The following is a 24,876-nucleotide window of genomic DNA, read 5'->3' as shown; positions in this document are numbered from 1 at the left end:
TGGTACATCTTCCCCTATATCACAAGCAAATTGGTCACAGAACTCACCTAATTGATGCTTTTCTGTGATCCTCTGTTTTTTCAATTGTCTTTTCAACCTTAAGTCATTACATAAGGCAAGACCTTCCTGGACACAAGTATTAATAAGTTGTCCATAGGTATATTGTTGATAATTTATAGAAATTCCATTATTTCTATTCCTTAGGACTCTCTTGATTCTTTCCGCAAACAGATGCGGTAGTCCTTCTATAAATTTAGACTTCCAACCTTCTGAGTTTGAGTCCGGTAATTGCATGACTCTGCTAAGGAAAGTATCCTTATACCATCTAAAATGGGTTAAGGTTGGGCATTTGAGATTGATCAATAATGACTTGATCGTATCGGTCACTGAGATTTCATGACCTAACCAGTTTTGAACTATGGCAAGAGTGAGTGTATAAACTGCATCTTGCTCTGTGACAACTGTTGTTCCTACCATATCAGGTTCTATTTTAATAATCTTCTGATGACTCATAATTTCAATTCTTTGAGCCTCAGAAAGATAGTGCTGCCACCAGCCTCTTAATTGGCCTATGAACCCAGTTATTATGAACTGAGCTATCTGATGGTCTGAATTACCATTGGCTCTACAAACAGTGCTATACATCATCATTCTATGTATAACATCAATTATCTGTTTGTCATTCATACCAACTATGTTCCATTCATAGATTTGTTTTCCAGAGAATGAAGTCTGGAAATGAGGTTGATTTTCCTCAAGGAGTACATCAGCCGGAGTAGGTCTTTGATAATAATAATGCTCCATTCTTGCCGGCTTATATTTAACTTGATTGATCTGTGATAATTCATCTAGATGATCAAGTTTAAATACTCCTAGTTGGTTTTCCAACTTTTCTAGGCTTGATTGATTTTCAAAGCCATAATATGGAGATCTTTCTTCCTTTAGGAAATGATCTTGATTTATCATTCCTATATGAAGGGTTTTTAACCTATCTTCCAATAATTCTAGAAATTCAGAATTATGGTTTTTCAATTTAAATCCTTCCACCTTAATTGGTGGTTGTATCATTGGAAGATCAATTGCTTCCTTTTGTTTTGTAGGTTCTTTAAGAGATTTCAAAGTTTGAATTTCTCTCTTAAAGTAGTTTGTCATTTTCTCAATTTTATTTTCTAGTTCTAATAACTGGCTTCCTAGACAAACTAAATACACATTTGTGTAGTTTTGGGACTTAATTAATTCATTAAGTTCTTTTACCCTTATATGTTCTAGGACTGATTTATTTAATCCTAGATAAGCATTGGCTTCAGTCGATTCTAATTTAATCGGCTGTTGAGGTGGAAATGGGGATTTTATTACCTCATCTTGATCTGTTATCCAAGATCTTTGTATAACAGTCAATTTCTTTTCTTGATGATTCAAGAAGTATTTTAGAAACCAAGGGATAAAAAATTGGATATCCTGATTTCTTTGGAGTTCTTTATAGAATTTCTTTTCATAGAACTCTTTTTCTTGTTGGGAAAATCTCTTCCCATACCATTGTCTAAATGGCTTCTTCCTCAAGTTGCTTCTCCTCCCTGAAGAAGAAGAAGGAGAAGGAGAACGAGAAGAAGAAGGAGAGGGAGAAGAAGAAGAAGAAGTAGTAGCAAAACAAGGAGAAGGAGAAGAAGAAGTTGGAGAAGAAGAAAAAGGTGAAGAAGGAGTAGTAGAAGAAGATGAAGGAGAAGGAATAGAAGAAGGAGAAGGAGAAGGAGTAGAAGAAGGAGAAGGAGAAGAAGAAGAAGAAGAGGAAGGAGAAGGAATCGAAGAAGAAGAAGGAGAAGGAGAAGAAGAAGAAGAAGAGGAAGGAGAAGGAATCGAAGAAGAAGAAGGAGAAGGAGAAGAAGTAGAAGAAGGAGAAGGAGAAGGAGAAGGAATAGAAGAAGGAGAAGGAGAAGAAATAGAAGAAGGAGAAGGTGAAGATGTAGCAGAAGAAGAAAAAAGAGTAGCCAAAGAGGAAGGTGGAGATGTAGCAGAAGAAGAAGAAAGAGAAGGAGAACGAGAAGAAGAAGTAGAAAGAGAAGAAGAAGAAGTAGCAGCAGAACAAGAAGAAGGAGAAGGAGGAGAGGAAGAAGTTGGAGAAGAAGAAGAAGGTGAAGAAGGAGTAGTTGAAGAAGAAGAAGAGGAAGGAGAAGAATAAGAAGAAGGAGATGAAGAAGGAGAAGAATAAGAAGAGGAAGGAGAGGTAGAAGTTGAAGGAGAAGAAGAAGGAGGAGGATGAGGAAGAGAAGAAGAAGAAGAAAAAGAGGAAGTACAAGAAGATGTAGTAGGGAGGAGGAGAAGAAGAAGAAAAAGGATAATGGGAAGAGGAAGAACAAGAACAAGAAGAAGAGGAAGAGGAAGAAGAAGAAGAAGGAGAAGGAGGAGGAGGAGGAGGAGGAGGAGGAGGAGGAGGAGGAGAAGAAGAAGGAGAAGAGGAAGAAGAAGAAGACTAAGGAGAAGAAGGAGGAGGAGGAGGTAGGTGGAGTAGAAGAAGAAGAATAAGATGAGGAAGTAGAAGGAGGAGAAAGTGGAGGGGGAGAAGATTGATAAGATTGAAAGATAGAGTCCTGTGATAGGATAAGTAATCAAAAGTCTAATAATTATAAGAAAAAGCATAAGATAAAATCTTTTAAGATCAATAATATTATATGAAATCTAGCAAGATTGATAAGATTAAAAGACAGAGTCCTGTGATAGGATAAGTAATCAAAAGTCTAATAATTATAAGAAAAAGCATAAGATAAAATCTTTTAAGATCAATAATATTATACATTCATATCCTCTAATCACCACTTTGCTGCAGTTATGGAAACCTCTTCCATACACCAACAAGATAATAATCTTGTAAAAAATGCTCAGCTTATTAAATATCCAAAATCAATGGATGATATTAGTAATTGGACAATTCCAAAAGTATTACCTAATGAAATTTATCATATAGGTATGTGGGATATTATTTTAAAAATGATAATAAAAACAATTGAATAAACGTTCCAAATAGATGGAACACCACAAACCCTTAAATTATTAAGGAAAGAAGAAGTAGGAGAAGGTGAAGATGTAGCAAAAGAAGTAGCAGCTAAAGAGGAAGAAGGTGGAGATGTAGCAAAAGAAGAAGCAAGAGAAGGAGAATGGGAAGAAGAAGTAGAAGGAGAAGAAGAAGAAGAAGAAGTAGCAGAACAAGAAGACGGAGTAGGAGAAGAGGAAGAAGTTGGAGAAGAAGAAGAAGGTGAAGAGGGAGTAGAAGAAGAAGAAGGTGAAGGAGGAGAAGAAGAAGAAGAGGAAGGAGAAGAATAAGAACAAGAAGGAGAAGAAGAAGCAGAAGAAGGAGAAGAATAAGAACAAGAAGGAGAAGTAGAAGTTGAAGGAGAAGAAGATGAGGAGGAGAAGAAGAAGAAAAAAAAAGAGGAAGTACAAGAAGATGTAGTAGGGAGGAGGAGGAGAAGAAGAAGAAGAAGGGGAAGAGGAAGAAGAAGAAGAAGAAGAGGAAGAAGAAGGAGAAGAAGGAGGAGAGGAGAAGAAGAAGAAGAAGAAGAAGAAGAAGGAGAAGAAGGAGGAGAGGAAGGAGGAGAAGAAGAAGATGAAGACGAAGGAGAAGAAGGAGGAGGAGGATGAGGTGGAGAAGGAGGAGGAGGATTTTATGAGGAAGTAGAAGAAGAAGGAGGAGAAGGTAGAGGGGGAGGAGGAGGGGGAGAAGAAGAAGAAGATGAAGAAGAAGAAGAAGAAGGAGAAGAATATGAAGGGGAAAAAGAAGGAGGAGGAGGAGGAGATGAAAAAGAAGTAGAAGAAGCCGACGAAGAAGGAGAAGGACAAGAGGAAGGAGAGGAAAGCGTATAAGGAGAAGAATGGGAAGGAGTAGAATAAGAAGAGGAAGAAAGAGGCGGAAAAGAAGAAGAAGAAGAAGAAGAAGAAGAATGAGAAGAAGAAGAAGAAGAAGAAGAAGAAGAAGAAGAAACAGGAGATGGAGAAGAAGGAGAAGGAGAAGATGTAGAAGAAGTAGGTGGAGAAGAAGGAGAAGGAGGAGAAGAAGGAGGAGTTGAGGAAGAAGAAGCAGAAGGAGAAGAAGAAGAAGTAGAAGAAGGAGAAGAAGAAGAAGAAACAAGAGCTAGAGCTGGAGAAGAAAAAGAAGAAGAAGAAGAAGAAGAAGAAGAAGAAGAAGAAGAAGGAGAAGAAATCGGAGATGGAGAAGAAGAAGAAGAAGAAGAAGGAGAAGAGGAAGATGGAGAAGAAGTAGAAGCGGAAGACGTAGGAGGAGTAGAAGAAGGAGAAGAAGAAGAAGAAGAAGAAACAGGAGATGATGAAGAAGAAGAAGAAGGAGAAGAAAGAGAAGATGAAGAAGGAGAAGAGGAACATGGAGAAGAAGAAGTAGAAGTGGAAGAAGAAGTAGGAGTAAAAGAGGGAGAAGAAGAAGAAGGATAAGAAGGAGAAGAAGAAGAAGTAGAAGGAGTAGAAGAAGGAGAAGAAGAAGAAGGAGAAGGTGAAGATGGAGCAGAAGAAGGAGTAGCTAAAGAAGAAGAAGGTGGAGATGTAGCAGAAGAAGAAGAAGAAGAAGGAGAACGAGAAGAAGAAGAGGGAGAAGAAGAAGAAGAAGTAGTAGCAAAACAAGGAGAAGGAGAAGAGGAAGAAGTTGGAGAAGAAGAAAAAGGTGAAGGAGTAGTAGAAGAAGATGAAGGAGAAGGAATAGAAGAAGGAGAAGGAGAAGGAGTAGAAGAAGGAGAAGGAGAAGAAGAAGAAGAAGAGGAAGGAGAAGGAATCGAAGAAGAAGAAGGAGAAGGAGAAGAAGTAGAAGAAGAGGAAGGAGAAGGAGAAGGAACCAAAGAAGGAGAAGGAGAAGGAACCAAAGAAGGAGAAGGAGAAGGAGAAGGAATAGAAGAAGGAGAAGGAGAAGAAATAGAAGAAGGAGAAGGTGAAGATGTAGCAGAAGAAGAAAAAAGAGTAGCCAAAGAGGAAGGTGGAGATGTAGCAGAAGAAGAAGAAAGAGAAGGAGAACGAGAAGAAGAAGTAGAAAGAGAAGAAGAAGAAGTAGCAGCAGAACAAGAAGAAGGAGAAGGAGGAGAGGAAGAAGTTGGAGAAGAAGAAGAAGGTGAAGGAGTAGTTGAAGAAGAAGAAGAGGAAGGAGAAGAATAAGAAGAAGGAGAAGAAGAAGAAGAAGAAGGAGAAGAATAAGAAGAGGAAGGAGAGGTAGAAGTTGAAGGAGAAGGAGAGGAGAGCAAGGAGACCGAGACGGAAGCAAAAGAGATTTTCTTATTACTTCAATGGGCTGTCTAAGGTTCCTCTTCTTCAATGTGAAGAGATGAGTCCCTTAAATAGACCACTGGTTACATTGGATTCCAATTCATTTTGGAGTCCGGGGTCAGACTGTCTCCTCACGTGGACGACAGACAAATATAATAAAGAATGACACGACATAAAGAAAAGGAAAAGAAAGACCGAAAGGACTCAACAGTAAAAAGCAAGCAGTAAACAGTACTGCTTTTCAAAAGTGCTTTATTGCACAGTGTCCTTGGTCCGCCGAAAGCGATTCTTCCGTACGTCCTTTTCTTGTCCTCTGCTGGTGGAGATGCCATCCGTCAGAGTGACGTGACATTGGTCTGTGTTGCTTTCTGCCGAAAGTAGTTCCTTCGCTGCCAAGAAAGCATCTTTCCTGCCAAAAGTCATTTCTTCTGGCCCAAGAAAGCATCTTTCCTCGGGTGGAGGGATTCCTTCCGCCTGAAGGAAAGCACCGATGTGATGTAAAGTGGCCTCGGGCTGAGCCATTCTGCAAAGGCGATTCACCTCCTACGTCCTTCCTTGTGCTAGCTTCACGGGCGAGCACTGCTGATCTGATTTGATTCAGCTTTGTTCAAAGCATCTTCTCTGGACTTGTCTCGATTAGAAGCGATTTCTTCGTCTGCAAGACTTGACTAAGAATAGCTATAGCGTTTATTAACGACTTTCATAGCTATGGAGCTTATTAACTTCTTTTAACCAGATTTGGCTATTACCAATCTGTTGCCAAAGAGTTAATTTAATTCTTAACTCAATGAACCATGAATCACTCAGAATAACTTCATTATGACACTGGTTCATATTACCTCTCAGAATACTTCTCTGAGAATGAGTAATGATGCTCCCTTTGTTCCTGGCTAAGAACAAAGTTGGTTGCAACGTATTTGCTGCAATATAGCAATTTGCTATCAAGGCTATTCTTCCAAACAGAATGCCAAATGTGGGAAGTGCTTCCTCACTGCGTCCCGTAGGATTATTCCCAGTATTTCGGGAAGTGCATCAGCACTGCGTCTCATATTAGAGAAGTGCTTCCTCACTGCGTCCCTTAGGGATAATTCCCATTATTTCGGGAAGTGCATCAGCACTGCGTCCCCAGTCATAACAGATGGGAAGTGCTATGAGCACTGCGTCCCTTGATTTATCAAGCAGATAAAATTTTCTGTCCTGATCTTGTTCCTGCATGGTAAACAGGTTAGGGAGGACTATTTTCAAATCTAGTATTATAATATTTATAATACTCTATAGCATTTATTGATGCATAATCAGGTAAGTAATTTACCTCGGGATGTTTCCCCTTTCTTACCAGAGCTTTTTGCTGTGGATGGCTACAGCTAGCATTGTTGGCTGTCCCTGCATCAAGAATTTCTTGTAGACTTTGGAATTCAAAGTTTGGTTGGGATAATTTGATCTTAAGTTTTACAACCTTAAGGAAACTTGATTTGTTTTCCTTTGTACAAGAATTCTTGTATTATCATCCTTGCAGAAATTCTCGGGTGAGAAAATCAGGAAGAGAATTTTCTTCGGATTTAAGAAATTCAATTTGAAAATCAAAAACACTTAATTGTGCTTGCCATGATGCAAATATTTGCTTTGATACAAGATTTTTCACATCTTGTTCAATAATTTGTTTTACTCCCGTGCAATCAACTCTTAACAAAAATTGTTTGTTTAAGAGATCATCTTGAAATTTAGAAATGGTTTTTACGATTGCACACATTTCTTTTTTAATTGTTGGATACTGCCTCTGAGTGGGATTCCACTTAGCAGAGACATATCTTACTAAGATTTCTTTACCAACATTTGGATCCTTTTGTTTTAAGATGCCTCCATAACCAATATCAGACGCATCAGTTTCGACAATCTTAAACCAATTAGGATTTGGTAAAGTTAAACAAGGTAAATTTTTTACCTTAGACTTGATTAGTCTAACCTTACTGGTATGAATTTCATTCCATGGAGCAGGGTTTTTATTTAACCTTTCATAAAGGATAGCAGTGTCTTGTGCTAAATCCTTGTAATAATTAGACACATAGTTTAAACTTCCTAGAAATCTCTGGAGTTGTTTAGTGTCTAATATTTTATCCGGAAATTTGGATGCAAACTCAATGCTTCTTTCTATTGAAATTATTTTTCCGAAGCTTATATAAAGACCCAAAAATCTTATTTGGGTTTGGAACAAATCCATCTTTGTAGCAGATACTGCTAAGCCATTTTTTATGGCTACCATTTCAAAGGTTTTTAAATCCTTGAAGTGTTGTTCTAATGATTTAGAAAACACAAGAATATCGTCTATATAGACTAGAATGAAATGAAATGGATTAAAGATTTCATTCATAATGCTCTGAAATTCAGAGGGTGCATTCTTCAGGCCAAATGGCATAACATTCCATTCGTAATGTCCGAATGGTGTAGTGAATGCTGTCTTATATCGATCAGATTCCTCTATTTGAATCTGCCAATAACCTGATTTCAGGTCAAACTTAGAAAAGATTAGTGATTCTCCTAATCTATCTAAGAGATTCTTTTTGTTGGGTAATGGATATCTTATCCATTTTAAAACCCTATTTAGAGGCTTGTAATTAATAACCAATCTTGGTTTTCCTCTTTCTCTTTCTGCGTTTTTATTAACGTAGAATGCTGTGCAACTCCATGGGGATTGGGATTTCCGAATCAACCCTCTATTCAGGAGTGTTTGTATTTCTGTTTTACACAAATCAAGGAAGTTCCTATTCATTTGTGTAGGCCTAGCTTTAGTAGGTATGTCCTTTTCATTAAAGGAATCTTCATAAGGTAAGGAAACAATATGTTTCTTTCTAGACCAAAACTGGTGAGGTAGTTCACTACAGATATGATCTGTAAGCTGGTCTTGGAGATCCTTAATTTTTGTTTTAATATAAGGATCTTGTAATCTTGTTTCTAATTGCAACATTGTTGCTTCATTTTTGAGGAAAATTAATTGTTTTTCCTTTTGAGCTAGAAGATTTCTAACCTGGCCATCCTTCTTTTGAGGCTGTTTTATAAAAGAGAAATGAACTCTTTTCCCTTGCCAATCTGAATAGATACCATTATTATCTATCTTGATTATAGGCATTAATTCATTTAGGAAAGGTATTCCTAAAATGATTTTCTGAGTCAAATTTTTGACTAGAATAAATGAAGTCTGTATGCAAACTTCAGTATTGCAGACATAAGCTGCTGGTATCTTATACTTGATTTCTAGCTCAGCTCCGTCTGCTGCAGTTAAGTTCTGCATTGTTTTCTCAAAGAAGGTTGTAGGAATTATACCTTCTTGAATACAATTTAAATCTGCACCACTATCAATTAATGCAGTAATATTTTGTAAGACTAATTTGTCTTTTACTACAATATTGATTATTGTAGTCCATCTATTATATCTTATTTGATTTAAGATATAAGATGTAATATCTGAATTTTCTTCAATTGTTTGGTCTTCCTTTTGAGACCTTAACAGATTTATTTCTGTTTTCAATTGCTTAATTTCATGCCTCAGTTGATTTACCGAGACAATGGCTCTATGGTTGGTCAACATATTAACCATATGAACCATCTGATGTAGAGTTATAACCTACATCACTTTCTTCTTCATTTGAAGAATAGTTTACTTCTTCTTCTTCTTCATTAGAAGAAGGATATCTTCTTTCTTCTTCTTCATTTGAAGAAGGATATCTTCTTTCTTCTTCTTCATTTGAAGAAGGATATCTTCTTTCCTCTTCTTCTTCTTCATCTGAAGAAGGGACTTCTAATGGATAATCCCTAATTTTGGACTTCCAATAATGGACTGACAGGGAAGGCTGCCTATCCATTTTCAATCCTGATTTAGGATGAAATGTCCATTCACGGAGTTGCCTTACTCCTTTCTGTGGACTCTTAGGTTTATTATTAACCCTTAAGTAAAACTCTAATAGAGTCTTAGCTTCTTCTGAGTAGACTTTGACTGACTCAGTTTTTGGCAAAGTATTTTCTACCTTCTTTATAGATTTAGGATTACTTTGACCTATATTCCCTTTCTTAATTTGAAAAGGATCTGTATCTGAACTGGGTATAGTAGTAAACTGCCTCAGATCATTAATCTTTTCTTGAGCTTGATCTAGTTTACTAGTATTCCAGTCAGGTAAGTCTGACAGATCTATTAGATCTGGTAACGTCCTAGATGCATTATCTAGGGGATCTTTCTCAGAACTTATTGAGTTCTGAAGACCAGAAGCAACCTTAAGTTGATCTATTTCAACCTTAAGTTGTTCTATCTCTTTTTCCTTCTCTTTAAATAGAGAGGAATAATCATCTGGTTGGGGTAAAGCAGTGGACTCTATAGTTTTAGCTGTAGGTTTTAGTGCACTGTTTTCCTTAACAAACGTTCCTTTTACCCTAACTAATTTATCAGGGTTAGTCCTAGGATTGTCTAAGACTTCTTTTGAAGGAGAATTAATATCCTTCATCATTTTATAGGCCATAATTAATTTATTATGGTCAGTCATGAAATTTTCTACGACTTTTTCTCTCATTAGAAATTCTTCAAGACTTTTTAAATCATTAATATTTTTATGAGTTCTTTCAAACCAAAGGACAAAACCTATTATTTCTCCTGTGGTTTGCAAGTCTTGAAAATACTGAGATCTAATATTTTCTTTCTCAGTTTCAGTGAAATAGTTTCTGTACCATTTCCGGAAGAGTGCATTCTCTTCAGACATGTAATCTTTATGTAAGATTTGTCTTAAGGAACTTCCAGATTGAAGATTCCTTTCTCGGTCTATTAGACTAATGGTTTTAAAATTAAAAAACCAATAAAGTTGGTCCATAATACTATTATTATGGGTGGAGATCACGCCTTTGGAGTCTTCCTCCAAAACTATGGAATATTTTTCCATATGGCGGAACACAGGGCATGCGGAGATAATCTCCATAGGTGCAGGCAGAGCTGGCTCTTTGGGCAAGTGCTAAGTTGACCGTGCACAATGAAAGTATAGCTTTCTTTCTATTAACCTTATCATCAGATATGTATATGCTAACTGATCAGCAAATAGTGTATGATTCTGAACAATAAAAGCAGTATGATATGGGAGCTACATTCTAATCTATATTTGAACCATGAATCTTACTATACAGATGTATGATATAAATGCATTCTCAGGATATGATAGCTTAACTCTATGGAACTTAGAAGCATAACATGATAATCTTTTATTCTAGCATTGAAAAATACAACCCTTCCATCCTGCCATCTTATGGATGACCAACCCGACGGTCCTCGATCACTAGGCGATGTACCATACAGGGGAGGATCACTGCGGGGACTTAGGCTTCATCGTCCTCTCTTCCCCTCACTGCCGCCTCCATGCGGACTTACCAACGGGTACTTCAATCGAACTTCCTCACCCTCCCGCTCTCGGCCTCAACCCATCCAAGTACATTATCCCCGGGAGAGAAAGTGTCGTATACTTGAAATCATCCTTATGACGGATTCAGAAGGAAGGTGTGTTCATACCGTTCAATGATAGATAAACTATTATCACATGATGCTTTTTAGACATGGAATATTAAACTACCATATAAGATCATGCCTGGACATCATAACAGATAGTGGAGATTCAAAGCTCAAAACGAGATAGACAATAGCCACCAGATCATGCTTTTACCAGAATTCTATACTATTTCAGCAGCATAATAAGGCTACATAGAAAGAACCATATACCTTCGAGTGCCTTAGCACTCCCAAGCCAGACGCCTCTTAGCCTATCATTAGGCTAAGCCCTGTTCCTGCCGGCCTACCGGCGTGCGGTAACCTCCTCCCGAACCAAGACCTAGCTTGGCTCTGATACCAACTCTACATCAGATGTAGGTTATAACTCTACATCAGATGGTTCATATGGTTAATATGTTGACCAATAACCATAGAGCCATTGTCTCGGTAAATCAACTGAGGCAAGAAATCAAACAACTAAAAACAGAAATAAATCTGTTAGAATCCAAACGAGACATAGTGCCTAACATGAAAAGGCAGAGAGTAACCCCTTATGTCTCAGAGACCTGTAATCAGGCTATACTGCAAGCTAAAATTCAGTTAGCTTGTAAAGAAGATTACTTAAGCTTTCTTATAAAGCAGGCTAAAATACTTAGCACCTTAGGAAAGCTTGAAGATCCTTTAATAATTAAAAGGATTAAGGATCTAAGGAAACAGATAGGAAATAACCTATCAACTAGGTCTAGGGAAAATCATTTTATTTCCTTACCTTATGATGAATCCTTTAATGAAAAGGATATACCTCCTAAGGCTAGACCCACACAGAAATATCTTGATCTGTGTAAAAAAGAAGTAGATAAACTCCTAAATGAATGGTTGATTAGGGAATCCCAATCACCATGGAGTTCTGAAGCACACTATGTTAATAAACATGGTACAAGCTAGAGGTAAACCAAAATTGGTTATAAATTACAAACCTCTAAACAAGGTCTTAGAATGGAAAAGATATCCATTCCCAAACTATAAGGACCTCTTAGAAAGATTAAGTAAATCACTAATCTTTTCTAAGTTTAACCTGAAATCAGGTTTTTATCAGATCCAAATAAAGGATTCTGATAGATATAAAACTGCATTCACCACACCATTCGGACATTACGAATGGAATGTAATGCCATTTGGCATTAGAAATGCACCCTCTGAATTCCAGAGAATACAGAATGAGATTCATAATCCATTCTTATACAGTAACATGGTAATCATTAATAATGAATTAAGCATCGCCGCTGATGCAATGATCTTGTTCCAAACCTCAGTTAGGATCTTGGACCACTCTATCAGCCTAGGGAAAATTATCCCACTTCTAGCCACTTTACCAAATCTAGTTTGGATTAAGATTTTCCATATACTCACTGCTTTTATTTTGAGTAAAATCTTAAAACAATTGGATCTAATTTATGGTAAAGGAATTCTTTTGCAGAGTACCTCTGGAATGTGGAATACCACTCAGAGTAAGTATTCACACACAGAAAGAAGAATGCTTTCAATAATGAAAGTCATTTCCTTCTTTCAAAGTGATTTGTTATCCGAGCCATTTGTGCTAAGGACAAACTGCAATGCAGTAAAACAAATCATTAAAGCCACACAGAAAGTATCTATCGGTTGGCTAGCACAATTAAGTGTTTTTGATTTTCAAATTGAAGATATGACTGTAGAAGATACTAGTCTTCTTCACCCCTTGTGTCATGAATTCTTGCAGGAATGATCCAAGGCGAGACTACCATGAACAAGGCAGAAAATCATCTGCCCGAAATATCAGGGGACGCAGTGCAAATATAGCACTTCCTAAAAATACTGGGAATACATGGCCCCATTATGGTCATTATGGCAGGGGACGCAGTGCTAATGCACTTCCCATGTATGGCAGGGGACGCAGTGCTTATGCACTTCCCACTCAAGCTGCTCCACAGTTAACTGCGGGAAATTTCCCACCAATGGAGCCTAGCAGTTCGAAACTGGTGGATTTGGCAACCTTTCTCAATAAGGAAAAACAAAAGGTTGACCATGAACAGCACAGTAGTGCTGGGCAAGGAACTTCCTTGCAACCAACTTCATCGTCGAGCCCAACGATGAAGGAAGTACTACAGGAAAATCTCCTGGACAGTACTTACTCGGAGAAGAAATCCGAGGAGGTAATTATGTACCTGGATCACAGTGAAGTTGCTCATCTGAGTGATCCATGGTTCATACGTCAAAAATACTTTGACGAACGGGGTTACCCTTCAATGGAGGGGAAAAACAGAGTAGTAATGGAGGTGCTCCTGCTCCATACGAAATCTGTAGAAACCCAGCATAACTTCCAGAATGGAAGTATCAGGAGTGGAATTATCAATTTTAGCAAATGCTATATTCTGAAGGTGATCAGACCAAATGAATGGGGACTTGACCCAAATCAGGCCAAGCATATCACAACCAACGGACAAGTCTATCTAGTCAATTACTGGGACTATGTTCAAGCCTTCACCAACATTTTCTATTATGAAAATCCCAAGAAGAAGCATTCTTGGTTTATACAGGTGGAGCCGGAGATATTGTAGAAGCCACTGCCAGGATGGTTTCACAAATAGTGGACCAAGTTTGGGCCAGAAATTAATATGCTGCCCTCACCAGTGCTTCAACATTTTGAAGAATGGGTGGATATTCATCCCACCATCAACAAGCTCACAGATAAATACATCTCTACAGAGCTATGCCCGATGATGTTCGTAATCTAGAACAAGATCCCATGGATATTCAAGTGGATCATATCGGCAGACATGGACCAGGAGGTAAATATCCCTGTCCTAAAGAGAAAATATCTCTACAAATGGTGGCGAGGAATGCCTCGAGAAAAATATGATGATATTATTTCCACCATTAAATCTGATTTAGCTACCTTCAAGAAGGACCGTTCTGAAATTCAGCAGTCTGAAGGTTCTAGTGACAATTATTTTGCCAGTCTTAAAGCTAAACTCTCCAGAAAATATCCACAATGCACTCCTGAAGAGATTATGTCCAAATGCCTGGACCAGCTCAAGAAGCAGTTCTATTCTACATTTGAAGCAGAACATCTGACAGACTCCATCAAGAGTACTGCATCAAAGAAGACGGTGTCAATGAAGGATACTGCCTCACAGAGTTCATCTAACTCTTTGCCTGATGACAATAATATGTTCAGGTGCCTTGCAGGAGAAGCTCAAGATCCCTTTGCAGAGGATACTCTCTCTCCTGAGAAAGAAGAAGAACAGTCTACTTCTGTGCATAATCAAATGCATAAGACAAGTAGAGATGAAGCTACAGAACACATGTGGCAAAGCATCTTGGCAATTCATCCAAGAAAGGGTGCAATCAAGACCCAACACCAGTTAATACTGGATGATCCCAGGTTCAAGCCGGTGAAGCTACACCAAACCAAGGGAAAAGAACCTGGCTCTGACTAAGCAGAGGAAGATGATCGTTCTATGACCGGAAGAATCTACTTTCGGCAGAAGAACCAAGCCTTGTGTCTTCATCAAGCAATGCTTTCGGTGGAAGAAATGACTTCTCACCAAGCACAAGGACAAGTCCAGAGAAGATGCTCTGAACAAAGCTGAATCAAATCAGATCAGCAGTGCTCGCTCGTGAAGCTAGCACAAGGAAGGACGTCCTCCATCCAACAGGAGGAATCGCCTTTGCAGAGTGGCTCAGCCCGAGGCCACTTTACATCACATCACCGCTTTCCTTCAGGCGGAAGGAATCCCTCCGATCGAGGAAAGATGCTTTCTTAGCCAGCAAGAAATAGCTTTTGGTAGGAAAGATGCTTTCTTGGCAGCGAAAGAACTACTTTCGGCAGAAAGCAACACCGACCAATGTCACGTCACTCTGACGGATGGCATCTCCACCAGCAGAGGACAAGAAAAGGATACGGAAGAATCACTTTCGGCGGACCAAGGACACTGTGCAATAAAGCACTTTTGTAAAAGCAGTACTGTTCACTGCTTTCTTTTACTGTTGAGTCCTTTCAGTCTTTTCTTTTTCTTTTCTTTATGTCGTGTCATTTGTTTGTCTGTCGCCCATGTGAGGAGGCAGTCTGACCCCGGATTACTTGAGGGGGCGCGAGTCCCTCGGAGCGGAATAGGGGGAGAGGAAGGAGAGGAGAGCAAGGAGACCGAGACGAAAGCAAAAGAGATTTTCTTATTACTTCAAGGGGCTGTCTAAGGTTCCTCCTCCTCAATGTGAAGAGATGAGTCCCTTAAATAGACCTCGGGTTACATTGGATTCCAATTCATTTTGGAATCCGGGGTCAGACTGCCTCCTCACATGGACGACAGACAAACAAATGACACGACATAAAGAAAAGGAAAAGAAAAGACCGAAAGGACTCAACAGTAAAAGAAAGCAGTGAACAGTACTGCTTTTACAAAAGTGCTTTATTGCACAGTGTCCTTGGTCCGCCGAAAGTGATTCTTCCGTACGTCCTTTTCTTGTCCTCTGCTGGTGGAGATGCCATCCGTCAGAGTGACGTGACATTGGTCGGTGTTGCTTTCTGCCGAAAGTAGTTCCTTCGCTGCCAAGAAAGCATCTTTCCTGCCAAAAGCTATTTCTTGCTGGCTAAGAAAGCATCTTTCCTCGATCGGAGGGATTCCTTCCGCCTGAAGGAAAGCGGTGATGTGATGTAAAGTGGCCTCGGCCTGAGCCACTCTGCAAAGGCGATTCCTCCTGTTGGATGGAGGACGTCCTTCCTTGTGCTAACTTCACGGGCGAGCACTGCTGATCTGATTTGATTCAGCTTTGTTCAGAGCATCTTCTCTGGACTTGTCCTTGTGCTTGGTGAGAAGTCATTTCTTCCACCGAAAGCATTGCTTGATGAAGACACAAGGCTTGGTTCTTCTGCCGAAAGTAGATTCTTCCGGTCATAGAACGATCATCTTCCTCTGCTTAGTCAGAGGCAGGTTCTTTTTCCTTGGTTTGGTGTAGCTTCACCGGCTTGAACCTGGGATCATCCAGTATTAACTGGTGTTGGGTCTTGATTGCACCCTTTCTTGGATGAATTGCCAAGATGCTTTGCCATATGTGTTCTGTAGCTTCAGCTCTACTTGTCTTATGCATTTGATTATGCACAGAAGTAGACTATTCTTCTTCTTTCTCGGAAGAGAGAGTATCCTCTGCAAAGGGATCTTGAGCTTCTCCTGCAAGGCACCTGAACATAATATTATCATCAGGCAAAGAGTTAGATGAACTCTGTGAGGCAGTATCCTTCATTGACACCGTCTTCTTTGATGCAGTACTCTTGATGGAGTCTGTCAGATGTTCTGCTTCAAATGTAGAACAGAACTGCTTCTTGAGCTGGTCCAGGCATTTGGACATAATCTCCTCAGGAGTGCATTGTGGATATTTTCTGGAGAGTTTAGCTTTAAGACTGGCAAAATAATTGTCAGTAGAACCTTCAGACTGCTGAATTTCAGAACGGTCCTTCGTGAAGGTAGCTAAATCAGATTTAATGGTGGAAATAATATCATCATATTTTTCTCGAGGCATTCCTCGCCACCATTTGTAGAGATATTTTCTCTTTAGGACAGGGATATTTACCTCTTGGTCCATGTCTGCCGATATGATCCACTTGAATATCCATGGGATCTTGTTCTGGATTACGAACATCATCGGGCATAGCTTTGTAGAGATGTATTCATCTGTGAGCTTGTTGATGGTGGGATGATTATCCACCCATTCTTCAAAATGTTGAAGTACTGGTGAGGGCAGCATATTAATTTCTGGCCCAAACTTGGTCCACCATTTGTGAAACCATCCTGGCAGTGGCTTCTGCAATATTTCCGGCTCCACCTGTATAAACCAAGAATGCTTCTTCTTGGGATTTTCATAATAGAAAATGTTGGTGAAGGCTTGAACATAGTCCCAGTAATTGACTAGATAGACTTGTCCGTTGGTTGTGATCTGCTTGGCCTGATTTGGGTCAAGTCCCCATTCATTTGGTCTGATCACCTTCAGAATATAGCATTTGCTAAAATTGATAATTCCACTCCTGATACTTCCATTCTGGAAGTTATGCTGGGTTTCTACAGATTTCGTATGGAGCAGGAGCGCCTCCATTACTACTCTGTTTTTCTCCTCCATTGAAGGGTAACCCCGTTCGTCAAAGTATTTTTGACGTATGAACCATGGATCACTCAGATGAGCAACTTCACTGTGATCCAGGTACATGATAACCTCTTCGGATTTCTTCTCCGAGTAAGTACTGTCCAGGAGATTTTCCTGTAGTACTTCCTTCATCGTTGGGCTCAACGATGAAGTTGGTTGCAAGGAAGTTCCTTGCCCAGCACCACTGTGCTGTTCATGGTCAACCTTCAGTTTTTCCTTATTGAGAAAGGTTGCCAAATCCACCAATTTCGATCTGTTGGGCTCCATTGGTGGGAAATTTCCCGCAGTTAACTGTGGAGCAGCTTGAGTGGGAAGTGCATAAGCACTGCGTCCCCTGCCATATATGGGAAGTGCATTAGCATTGCGTCCCCTGCCATAATGACCATAATGGGGCCATGTATTTCCAGTATTTTCGGGAAGTGCTATATTTGCACTGCGTCCCCTGATATTTCGGGCAGATGATTTTCTGCCTTGTTCATGGTAGTCTCGCCTTGGGATCATTCCTGCAAGAATTCATGAAACAAGGGGTGAAGAAGACTAGTATCTTCTACAGTCAGATATTCAATATGAAAATCAAAAACACTTAATTGTGCTTGCCAACCAACAGATACTTTCTGTGGGGCTTCAATGATTTGTCTTGCTGCATTGCAGTCTATCCTTAGCACAAATGGCTCAGATAACAAATCACTTTGAAAGAAGGAAATGACTTTCATTATTGAAAGCATTTTTCTTTCTGTGTGTGAATACTTACTCTGAGTGGTATTCCACATTCCAGAGGTACTCTGCAAAAGAATTCCTTTACCATAAATTAGATCCAATTTTTTTAAGATTTTACTCAAAATAAAAGCAGTGAGTATATGGAAAATCTTAATCCAAACTGGATTTGGTAAAGTGGCTAGAAGTGGGACAATTTTCCCTAAGCTGATAGAATGGTCCAATATCCTAACTAAGGCTTGGAACATGTTCATTGCATCAGCGGCGATGGTTAATTCATTATTAATGATTACCATGTTACTGTATAAGAATGGATTATAAATCTCATTCTGTATTCTCTGGGATTCAGAGACTGCATTTCCTATGCCAAAAGGTATGACATTCCATTCGTATTGTTCGAATGGTGTGGTAAATGCTGTTTTATACCGATCACATTCCTTGATTGGAATATGATAAAAAGCTAATTCTAGCTTGAACTTAGAGAAGATGAATGATTCACTCAACTTATCTAAGCATTCTTTCTGATTAAAAGATGGATATATTTTCCATCCTAAAGCTTTATTTAGAGGTTTATAATTTATAACCAATTTTGGTTTACCTCTAGCTTGTACCATGTTATTATTAATATAGTGTGCTTCAGAACTCCATGTTGGGATTCCCTAATCAACCCTTCATTTAGGAGTTTATCTATTTCTTTTTTACACGGATCAAGATATTTCTGTGTGGGTCTAGCCTTAGGAGGTATATCCTTTTCATTAAAGGATTCATCATAAGGTAAGGAAATAAAATGATTTTTCCTAGACCTAGTTGATAGGTTATTTCCTATCTGTTTCCTTAGATCCTTAAGCCTTTTAATTATTAAAGGATCTTCAAGCTTTCCTAAGGTGCTAAGTATTTTAGCATGCTTTATAAGAAAGCTTAAGTAATCTTCTTTACAAGCTAACTGAATTTTAGCTTGCAGTATAGCCTGATTCTGGCTTTGCGAGACATTAGGAGTTATTCTTTGCCTTTTCATGTTAGGCACTATGTCTCTTTTAGATTCTAACAGATTAATTTCTGTTTTTAATTGCTTAATTTCATGCCTCAGTTGATTTACCGAGACCATGGCTCTATGGTTGTTGGTCAACATATTAACCATATGAACCATCTGATGTAGAGCTATAATCTACATCACTTTCTTCTTCTTCATTGGAAGAAGGACCTTCTAGCGGATAGTCCCTAATTTTGGACTTCCAATAATGGACTGACAGGAAAGGCTGCCTATCCATTGTTGATCCTGATTTAGGATGAAAGGTCCATTCACGGAGTGGATTTACCCGTTTCTGTGGACTCTTAGGTTTATTTTTAAACCTTAAATAGGCCTCTAACAAGGTCTTAACATCTTCTGAGTAGTTTTTAACTGACAGGATGGAAGGGTTGTATTTTTCAATGCTAGAATAAAAGATTATCATGTTATGCTTCTAAGTTCCATAGAGTTAAGCTATCATATCCTGAGCATGCATTTATATCATATATCTGTATAGTAAGATTCATCGTTCAAATATAGTATAGTATGTAGCTCCCATGTCATATTGCTTTTACTGTTCAGAATCATACACTATTTATTGATCAGTTAGCATATACATATCTGATGATAAGGTTAATAGAAAGAAAGCTTATATCTTCACTGTGCATGGTCAACTTAGCACTCGCCAAAGAGCCTGCTCTGCCTGCACCTATGGAGATAGTCTCCGCATGCCCTGTGTTCCGCCATATGGAAAAATATTCCATAGTTTTGGAGGAAGACTCCAAAGGCGTGATCTCCACCCATAATAATAGTATTATGGACCAACTCTTTTTGTTCTTTAATTTTAGAACAATGAGTCTAATAGACCGAGAAAGGAATCTCCAAACTGGAAGTTCCTTAAGACAGATCTTACATAAAGATTACATGTCTGAAGAGATTGCACTCTTCCGGAAATGGTATAGAAACCATTTTACTGATACTGAGAAAGAAAATATTAGATCTCAGTATTTTCAAGACTTAAAAACCACAGGAGAAATAATAGGATTTGTCCTTTGGTTTCAAAAATCTCATAAAAATATTAAAGATTTTAAAAGTCTTGAAGAATTTCTAATGAGAGAAAAAGTCGTAGAAAATTTCACGACTGACCATGATAAATTAGTCATGGCATATAAAATGCTGAAGGATATTAATTCTCCTTCAAAAGAAGTCTTGGAAAATTCTAGGACTAACCCTGATGAATCACTTAGGGTAAGAACAACGTTTGTTAAGGAAAACAGTGCACTAAAACCTATAGTTAAACCTATAGAGTCCACTGCTTTACCTCAGCAAGATGTTTATTCCTCTCTCATTAAAGAGAAGGAAAAAGAGATAGAACAACTTAAGGTTGAAATAGATCAACTTAAGGTTGCTTCTGGTCTTCAGAACTCAATAAGTTCTGCAAAAGATCCCCTAGATAATGAATCTAGGATGTTACCAGATCTAATAGATCTGTCAGATTTACCTGACTGGAATACTAGTAAACTAGATCAAGCTCAAGAAAAGATTAATAATTTGAGACAGTTTACTACTATACCCAGCTCAGATGCAGATCCTTTTCAAATTAAGAAAGGGAATATAGGTCAACAAAAATCTGAACCTATAAAAAAGGCAGAAAATACTTTGCCGAAAACTGAGTCAGCCAAAGTCTACTCAGAAGAAGCTAAGACTCTATTAGAGTTTTATTTAAGGCTTAAAAATAAACCTAAGAGTCCACATAGACGGGTAAATCAACTCCGTCAATGGACATTTCATCCTAAATTAGGATCAAAAATGGATAGGCAGCCTTCCCTGTCAGTCCATTATTGGAAGTCCAAAATTAGGGACTATCCGTTAGAAGATTCTTCTTCTTCAGAAGAAGAAGAAGAAAGAAGATATCCTTCTTCAAATGAAGAAGAAGAAGAAAGAAGATATCCTTCTTCAAATGAAGAAGAAGAAGAACAACAATTCTATTCTTCTTCCAATAATGAAGAAGAAAGTGATGTAGGTTATAGCTCTACATCAGATGGTTCATATGGTTAATATGTTGACCAATAACCATAGAGCCATTGTCTCGGTAAATCAACTGAGGCAAGAAATTAAAAAATTAAAAACAGAAATAAATCTGTTAGAATCTAAAAGAGACATAGTGCCTAATATGAAAAGGCAAAGAATAACTCCTAATGTCTCGCAAAGCCAGAATCAGGCTATACTGCAAGCTAAAATTCAGTTAGCTTGTAAAGAAGATTACTTAAGCTTTCTTATAAAGCAGGCTAAAATACTTAGCACCTTAGGAAAGCTTGAAGATCCTTTAATAATTAAAAGGATTAAGGATCTAAGGAAACAGATAGGAAATAACCTATCAACTAGGTCTAGGGAAAATCATTTTATTTCCTTACCTTATGATGAATCCTTTAATGAAAAGGATATACCTCCTAAGGCTAGACCAACACAGTATAACAAGAAATATCTTGATCTGTGTAAAACCGAAATAGACAAACTCCTAAATGAAGGGTTGATTAGGGAATCCCAATCACCATGGAGTTCTGAAGCATACTATGTTCATAATAACATAGTACAAGCTAGAGGTAAACCAAAATTGGTTATCAATTATAAACCTCTAAATAAAGCTTTAGGATGGAAAATATATCCATCTTTCAATCAAAAGGAATGCTTAGATAAGTTGAGTGAATCATTCATCTTCTCTAAGTTCAAGCTAGAATTAGCTTTTTATCATATTCCAATTAAGGAGTGTGATCGGTATAAAACAGCATTTACCATACCATTCGAACAATATGAATGGAATGTCATACATTTTGGCATTGGAAATGCAATCTCTGAGATTCAGAGAATACAGAATGAGATTCATAATCCATTCTTATACAGTAACATGGTAATCATTAATAATGAATTAACCATCGCCGCTGATGCAATGAACTTGTTCCAAGCCTTAGTTAGGATATTGGACCATTCTATCATCCTAGGGAAAATTGTCCCACTTCTAGCCACTTTACCAAATCCAGTTTGGATTAAGATTCTCCATATATTCACTGCTTTTATTTTCAGTGAAATCTTAAAACAATTGGATTTAATTAATGGTAAAGGAATTGTTTTGCAGAATACTCCTGATATGTGCAATGCCACTCAGAGGAAGTATTCACACACAGAAAGAAGCATACTTTCAATAATGAAAGTAATATCTTTCTTTCCAAGTGATTTGTTATTTCTCCAACTTAAGTTGAAGATAGACTGCAATGCAGCTAAACAAATCATTGAAGCCACACAGAAAGTATCTGTAGGTTGGCAAGCACAATTAAGTGTTTTTAATTTTCAGATTGAATATCTGACTGTAGAAGATATTAGTCTTCTTCACCCCTTGTTTCATGAATTCTTGCAGGAATGATCCCAAGGCGAGACTACCATGAACAAGGCAGAAAATCATCTGCCCGAAATATTAGGGGACGCAGTGCAAATATAGCACTTCCCGAAAATACTGGGAATACATGGCCCCATTATGGTCATTATGGCAGGGGACGCAGTGCTTATGCACTTCCCATATATGGCAGGGGACGCAGTGCTTATGCACTTCCCACTCAAGCTGCTCCACAGTTAACTGCGGGAAATTTCCCACCAATAGAGCCCAGCAGTTCGAAACTGGTGGATTTAGCAACCTTTCTCAATAAGGAAAAACAGAAGGTTGACCATGAACAGCACAGTGGTGCTGGGCAAGGAACTTCCTTGCAACCAACTTCATCGTCGAGCCCAACGATGAAGGAAGTACTACAGAAAAATCTCCTGGACAGTACTTACTCGGAGAAGAAATCCAAGGAGGTTATCATGTACCTGGATCACAGTGAAGTTGCTTATCTGAGTGATCCATGGTTCATACGTCAAAAATACTTTGACGAACGGGGTTACCCTTCAATGGAGGGGAAAAACAGAGTAGTAATGGAGGCGCTCCTGCTCCATACGAAATCTGTAGAAATCCAGCATAACTTCCAGAATGGAAGTATCAGGAGTGGAATTATCAATTTTAGCAAATGCTATATTCTGAAGGTGATCAGACCAAATGAATGGGGACTTGACCCAAATCAGGCCAAGCAGATCACAACCAACGGACAAGTCTATCTAGTCAATTACTGGGACTATGTTCAAGCCTTCACCAACATTTTCTATTATGAAAATCCCAAGAAGAAGCATTCTTGGTTTATACAGGTGGAGCCGGAAATATTGCAGAAGCCACTGCCAGGATGGTTTCACAAATGGTGGACCAAGTTTGGGCCAGAAATTAACATGCTGCCCTCACCAGTGCTTCAATATTTTGAAAAATGGGTGGATAATCATCCCACCATCAACAAGCTCACAGATGAATACATCTCTACAGAGCTATGCCCGATGATGTTCGTAATCCAGAGCAAGATCCCATGGATATTCAAGTGGATCATATCGGCAGAAATGGACCAGGAGGTAAATATCCCTGTCCTAAAGAGAAAATATCTCTACAAATGGTGGTGAGGAATGCCTCGAGAAAAATATGATGATATCATTTCCACCATTAAATCTGATTTAGCTACCTTCAAGAAGGACCGTACTGAAATTCAGCAGTCTGAAGGTTCTACTGACAATTATTTTGCCAGTTTTAAAGCTAAACTCTCCAGGAAATATCCACAATGCACTCCTGAAGAGATTATGTCCAAATGCCTGGACCAGCTCAAGAAGCAGTTCTGTTCTACATTTGAAGCAGAACATTTGACAGACTCCATCAAGAGTACTGCATCAAAGAAGACGGTGTCAATGAAGGATATTGCCTCACAGAGTTCATCCAACTCTTTGCCTGATGATACTAATATGTTCAGGTGCCTTGCAGGAGAAGCCCAAGATCCTTATGCACAGGATACTCTATCTCCTGAGAAAGAAGAAGAACAGTCTACTTCTGTACATAATCAAATGCATAAGACAAGTAGAGCTGAAGCTACAGAACACATGTGGCAAAGCATCTTGGCAATCCATCCAAGAAAGGGTGCAATTAAGACCCAACACCAGTTAATACTGGATGATCCCAGGTTCAAGCCGGTGAAGCTACACCAAACCAAGAGAAAAGAACATGCCTCTGACTAAGCAGAGGAAGATGATTGCTCTATGACCGAGAGAATCTACTTTTGGCAGAAGAATTAAGCCTTGTGTCTTCATCAAGCAATGCTTTTGGTGGAAGAAATGACCTCTCACCAAGCACAAGGACAAGTCCAGAGAAGATGCTCTGAACAAAGCTGAATCAAATCAGATCAGCAGTGCTCGCCCGTGAAGCCAGCACGAAGAAGGACGTCCTCCATCCAACAGGAGGAATCGCCTTTGCAGAGTGGCTCAGCCCGAGGCCACTTTACATCACATCACCGCTTTCCTTCAGGCGGAAGGAATCCCTCCAATCGAGGAAAGATGCTTTCTTAGCCAGCAAGAAATAGCTTTTGGCAGGAAAGATGCTTTCTTGGCAGCGAAGGAACTACTTTCGGCAGAAAGCAACACAGACCAATGTCACGTCACTCTGACGGATGGCATCTCCACCAGCAGAGGACAAGAAAAGGACGTACGAAGGAATCCACTTTCGGCGGACCAAGGACACTGTGCAATAAAGCACTTTTGTAAAAGCAGTACTGTTCACTGCTTTCTTTTACTGTTGAGTCCTTTTGGTCTTTCTTTTCCTTTTCTTTATGTCGTGTCATTCTTTATTGTATTTGTCTGTCGTCCACGTGAGGAGACAGTCTGACCCCGGACTCCAAAATGAATTGGAATCCAATGTAACCCGCGGTCTATTTAAGGGACTCATCTCTTCACATTGAGGAGGAGGAACCTTAGACAGCCCCTTGAAGTAATAAGAAAATCTCTTTTGCTTCCGTCTCGATCTCCTTGCTCTCCTCTCCTTCCTTTCCCCCGCTTCCGCTCCGAGGGACTCGCGCCCCCTCAAGTTGGTATCAGAGCCAAGCCAGCTCTTGGTTCAGGGAGGAGACTACCGCACGCCGGTAGGCCGGCAGGAATAGGGCTTAGCCTAATGATAGGCTAAGAGGCGTCTGGCTTGGGAGTGCTAAGGCAGAAGAAGAAAAAAGAGTAGCCAAAGAGGAAGGTGGAGATGTAGCAGAAGAAGAAGAAAGAGAAGGAGAACGAGAAGAAGAAGTAGAAAGAGAAGAAGAAGAAGTAGCAGCAGAACAAGAAG

The sequence above is a fragment of the Phoenix dactylifera genome, chromosome 4, assembly GCF_051530095.1.
Source record: "Phoenix dactylifera cultivar Ajwa chromosome 4, Ajwa_hap1_PhDact_Kaust_v1.1, whole genome shotgun sequence".
Lineage (NCBI taxonomy): Eukaryota > Viridiplantae > Streptophyta > Magnoliopsida > Arecales > Arecaceae > Phoenix > Phoenix dactylifera.
Note: the sequence above shows the minus strand (reverse complement) of the source record.